Source organism: Ixodes scapularis, unplaced genomic scaffold, assembly GCF_016920785.2.
Source record: "Ixodes scapularis isolate PalLabHiFi unplaced genomic scaffold, ASM1692078v2 PGA_scaffold1__304_contigs__length_218370807, whole genome shotgun sequence".
In the NCBI taxonomy this organism is placed as follows: domain Eukaryota; kingdom Metazoa; phylum Arthropoda; class Arachnida; order Ixodida; family Ixodidae; genus Ixodes; species Ixodes scapularis.
In genome coordinates this window covers 197246120-197252136 of record NW_024609846.1, presented here as the reverse complement: position 1 = coordinate 197252136, position 6017 = coordinate 197246120, and positions in this window count along the sequence as shown.

The window sequence follows — 6017 nt, the reverse complement described above, 5'->3', positions numbered from 1 at the left end:
CCTGCTGAAGGGCGGATCGTGGCAATATCTATGTGAGAAGCCCGGGGGGTAGAGTTACCCAAAGGAGTCATTGCGTTTGCTGGACTGCGGACAAGGCTCGCTCCTGCCGGAGTGAGGGCCGTGGCAATATATACGTGAGAAGCCCGGGAGGGTGGGGGGGGGGGGGGTGCAGTTACCCAAAAGGAGGGTGGCAGCTGACAGGTAGTCCTGGGCATCATCTACGTCAGAGAGCAGGACGACCTATGGCTGCACCTGCGGACCGGTGAAGCATCTTCAGCGAGCGGCGACAGAATATCGGGGCAAGCCTCAAGAGGAGAGAAGAGATCATTCATTCATTGATTCAATGCTTTATTTTCAAACTTGCTTTCAAAATACACAAAAACTGTTTGGACCCATAGCCGTTCAGGCTAGTCCGGGGTCCAATCGTAATATAGGTTCAAAAAGCGGCAGAATACAATAGACTCACACAATGCGCAAAAAAACAAAAGAAATCACGTTCTAGAAATTAATTAGCTTAACTGCATTTCATAATCACGAAAGAATCTTTTTAAGGAGGGCAGAAAGTTGTTTTCCAACTTTATAATAATAGGTATCTCATTCCAAACTAGAGCACCACAAAATTCTATCAGCCTTTGTCCATATGCATTATGGCATGGCGGTAAATTAAACATATAATTCGCTGCAGCCCTTGTTTGTCTCCTGGGAGATCGAAATAAATACAAAGAAAGGGGTTCATTAGACTATAATTTTACGAACTGTTTGAGCTATTTTGAATTTGCAAATGCAACTGAATGGCAACACGTTTAGCGATTGGAAAAGAGGTCTACTAGGGTTAGTGTTTTTTGAAAATGTTATAAATCGTATCGCCCGTTTTTGCAAGCGAGTTATCGGATTTATTGGCAAATCATACTGTGTCATGCAAAGAAATTGTTGTAATAAGATTTTTTTTGTGAAGACAGTTAAACAAGGCAAAAAATTTGCAACTCCCAACGGTCGAAAAAAAAAAACCCATAAGGTTTAATTTTCTGTGTGAGCATGTTAGTATAGGAGTAAGTATCGACAGGAAACTAATAAGCCGAAAAAGATTTGCTGTTTCTTAGTTCGTTTTGATCCATTGGGGCCTGCTGCAGTCGATTTTTGTTTTTAACTTAGACACCTTTAATAAGATATTTACCATTACAATTGCCGCAACACAGTTTTCAGGTGTATAATGTGCTTTCGGATAGCCCATGATTTTGGGCTGGGCGTGTTGATGAATTTTCTTTAATACTTTATTCTTTAGTCGTAAAAGTGACGTCCTCTTCATCTTACCCCCCCCCCTCATCTCCCTCCCCTCCCCCTCCAGGTCAGGGTATCCCGCATTTCGACGGCACCTAGGTGGTCACCCTACCCCTAAGCAAAAACACAAAGAAAAAAAGACCGGTAATCCTTCCTTCTTAAGGCACAGCATTGTCACTAGTGACACAAAAATGCCTAGTCCCAACTTTTTAATCAGGCCTTTACATCTCTAATTTACATATCGACCACAGCCATGAGTATTCTTCAGTGGAACTGTAGAGGACTATTATGCAATTATGATGATGTCTACTCTCTGCTTGAAGAACATCATCCCATAGCCTTCTGCCTTCAGGAAACTCACCTGAAGCAGACTCTTTATAATTTTCTGAAGCCATTTCACGTGTTTAGAAAGGACAGGCCTTGCACATCTCATGCTTCTGGAAGTGTTGCAGTCATCATCCCTAGGTCACTGGCATGCGTGGAAGTTCCACTTGACACTCAGCTGGAAGCAGTCGCTGCCCGAATTTTAGGTGACCGGTTGATCACGGTTTGCTCACTATATGCCACCCACATACTCTCTCAGGTATGAGGAGCTTGAGGCACTCGTGGTACAGCTTCCTCAGCCTTTTTTCATACTGGGTGACCTGAACGCCCACAACCCCCTTTGAGGAAGTACCCGACGTGATACTCGGGGAGCAGTAATTGAGCGGTTTCTCCTTTCTGCGGGCCTCTGCCTCATGAACAGTAAAGAAGCCACTCATTATAGTTCTGCCACACATCAATTCACATCCATAGACCTCTCAATCGCACATGCTGCCATTCTTCCACTATTTACATGGAGGGTTATTACCAACCCATATGGCAGTGATCACTACCCTATCATGTTAGAGCATACCCTTCCACCAGTAACACTTTCCCAACGTGCCCCACGATGGAAATTTAATGAGGCCGAATGGGCTCGGTTTGAGCAGTCTACATTGCTTGCCTGTGTATCACTCGATGGAGTAATAAACGATATGAATGAACTTCTGAGCAAGCACATCCTGACTGCAGCAGTTCTCGGTACCAATGACGTCGTCTCGTCTTCCTAAACGACCGAAACCTTGGTGGAACAACGAATGCAGTGAAACACGGAAAAAGCAAAACCAGGCATGGGGTAGGTTTCGCCGCTACCCTACGCAGATTAACCTTATAGAGTTCAAGAAAACGAAAGCCCGGGCTAGATACGTACGAAGGCAATCCAGGAGCACCAGTTTTCAGGCATGTGCCTCCTCAATAAATAGTAGCATAACGAAAGAACTGTGGGATAAAATTCATAAACTAAATGGCATATATCGAGCATTCTCTGTTCCTCTGTTATCAAAAAATGGGCTATGCCCAGAAAGCCTAAATGAGCAGGCAGACATCATTTTGAATTCGTATCAAGTTCAGAACACTATTCAGCTACTTTCCAGCAGTATAAGGCATAGGCTGAAAAGAATGCCGTCAAAACAACGGGAGGCAAAAGGGAGCCATATAACACCGCTTTCACACTCCTTGAACTTCAAATGGTTCTCCTTCATTCGAAGCCTTCAGCAGCGGGACCAGATGGCATAAACTACCACATGCTTATGCACCTTCACCCCTCTACCTTGGAGATTGTTCTATTTCTTTTTAACCGTGTATGGCAAGAGGGTTTGCTGCCTCTTGCATGGAAAAAAGCTCATATTATTCCTATTTTAAAGCCTGGCAAAGATCCTTCTAAAGTATCTAGTTATAGGCCCATTGCCTTGACTAGCTGTCTTGGAAAAACTTTTGAAAGGATGGTCAATAAGAAGTTAATGTATTTATGAGAAAAACACGGCCTGCTTGATCGGTTTCAATGTGGCTTTCGATCTTCCAGGTCACCCATAGACCATCTCGTACGACTTGAAACCACTGTCTGTGAAGCCTTTGTAAATCGACAGTTCTGTATGTCTGTTTTCTTTGACTTGGAGAAGGCTTATGACACTGCCTGGCGTCATAGAAGTTTCATCGATTTATATGCCTTTGGCATTCGTGGTCAAATGCTCGCTGCTATCAAAGACTATTTAAAACACCGCACCTTTCCAGTTAAACTAGGAACCACGCTCTCTAGAGATTTCCTGCAAAAGAATGGTGTCCCTCAGGGTGGTGTGTTTAGTTTTACCTTTCTTATAGTCAAAATTAATTATCTTGCGTGTGTTATTCCGAAATCGGTTCAGTATTCCTTGTATGTAGATGACATTCAAATTTCCGTGTCGTCTTGTAATTTTTCTATTTGTGAACGTCGGGTTCAGCTAGCAATTAATAACATGGTTAATTGGCAGACAGAAATGGATTCAATTTTTCTACTGAAAAGACAGCCTGTATTACTTTTTCACGGAAGCAGGGATACCGGAACCATCGTTGACCATTTTTAGCCAACCAGTCCAGAACAAAACGACTCATAAATTTTTAGGCCATATGTTTGACCAAAAATTGACCTTCATCTGTCATATAAAGAAATTGAAGGAGACTAGCCAAAGGGTATTAAATGTCCTGAAGGTTCTGTCCCATAAGTCATGGGGATCTGATCACTTGAGTCTGTAGCGCATCTACCGCTCACTTGTTCGGTCCCGCCTTGACTATGGATGCATTGTTTATGGATCGGCAAGGGTGTCTGCTCTGAAAATGTTGGATCCTGTTCACCACGCAGGCATATGGCTTGCCTCGGGAGCCTTCCGTACGTCTCCTATTCATAGTCTGTGTTGAAGCAAATGAATTTTCCCTGGAAAAAAGAAGGGCAACTTCGAGCCTCATGTACTCGTTGAGGATCTGTTCGGTTCCAGAACATCCACCTAGGGAGGCTATTGAGCGGCCTCGCTTTCAAAAGACGTTCGAGAAAAAGCCAAACACGATTCCCCCACTTTCAATAAGAAATAAGAAAATAGCAGAGTCAACAAGCCTTGATACGAACCTCAGCGTAACCCAGTATCTCAACCAGATTGCCCCCTGGGAACACGCCCTCATTGACTGTGACCTCTCACTGACAAAATTTAATAAAAGGGAAACACCACGTGAAGTGCTCAAACAAGAATTTTCTGAACTACAGACTAAATACTATAGTTTCAATAGCTTCTACACCGATGGCACAAAGACAGACTTGTATGTCGGCTGTTCACTAATGGGACCCTCTTTTGAAGAGGTTAGAAGGATTAATAACTCGGCAACAATACTAACTGCTGAACTGTATGCTTTCCTTCTTGTAGCAGAACATATTATTGGAAATAGGGTTGCCTTCGCAATAGTTTACTGCGACTCTCTCAGTGCGTTAAGATCACTCACCTCTTCAAAAGTCTCAAAAAACCCTCTTATCAGAGCACTTCAGAACAAAATAATTCTTGCATTAAAATATCAACTCAGGATAGTTTTTGTTGGGTTCCCAGTCACATTGGCATCCGAGGAAACGAAGAAGCTGACTGTTTGGCACGCACCTGCGTCCAAAGATCAATTGATTTCTCAAAGATTCCTCATACAAACTACAACTCATCAGTGAAGAAGTTTATGAGGCGACGCTGGCAAGATGAATGGAACGCAGCAATATATAACAAGCTACATGGTGTAAAACCATTACTAGGTGAATGGAAGAGCGCACGGCACAGAGAACGTTTTTTCGAGGTTGTCCTGGTGCCGACTGCAAATCGGTCACACGCACCTGACCCATGGCCACCTCCTGCGCGGGGATGAAGCCCCCTTGTGCGAACATTGTGACAAAGTCCTAAGCATTTTACATATTCTCATTGAGTGTCCTGTGTATGACAGAGCGTCTTATTCATTTTTCTCCACTTTATAAAGAATGTGTGCCACTTCACCCAGCACTGATTTTAGGTGATGAGCCCCTTGTGGCATATAAAGCATTTTTAAATTTTTGGGCTCCATCGGCATTTTACACCGACTATAAGAATTTTAATCAGTCTCACAGCCATCGTTTGACGGTTTGTATTTCATACACGTGTTTTATGCAACCACCGGCTACTAAAGCTCCTCCCAGTTAAAAATACCCATTGGGTCCAATTGGTTTGTCCAGTTGGTACCAGTTGGCGTAACAATCTGTGTTTTCGGACTCCCAACTGGAAAAATATTAATTGGTAATTTCCCAGTTGGAAAAACGCCAGTTAGAAAAATGCCAGTTGAAATAATACCAATTGAAACCATTACCATTTGTGTTTTCGGACTCCCAACTGGAAAAACACCCATTGGTATTTTCCAATGGGTCGACTGTAACCATCTGCGTTTTTGGAGAAATACCCACTGGTATTTTCCAATGGGAACCATAACGGCTTGTGTTTCTAGACTTCCAATTATTATTTATTAAATAAATAATAATAAGAATAAATAAATTAAAACCAATAAGTATTTTTGAACCGGGACGTCCCAGATAAGAAAAGTAGAGGGTCCAAATGGAATTGGCTTTGTGGGCTGTTACCATTTCACAATACCAAATTCCCAAAACACAGTCTGATATAGTAACTTGATATGTTCCCAGGAAGAAGTTATTTTATGCTGAAGATGAATGCACCTACATACCTTAATTTAATTCACCCAGTTTTGAATGTTTCTATAGACGAGCTACCATGAAAAAGATAGAACTGAGTGAAATTTAAGATACATTTTTATTGAAAACATTAGAAAAACACATTCACTAGCACAAATAATATACATAAATTGATAGCAAAAGAAAAATACAATACAAGATCGAA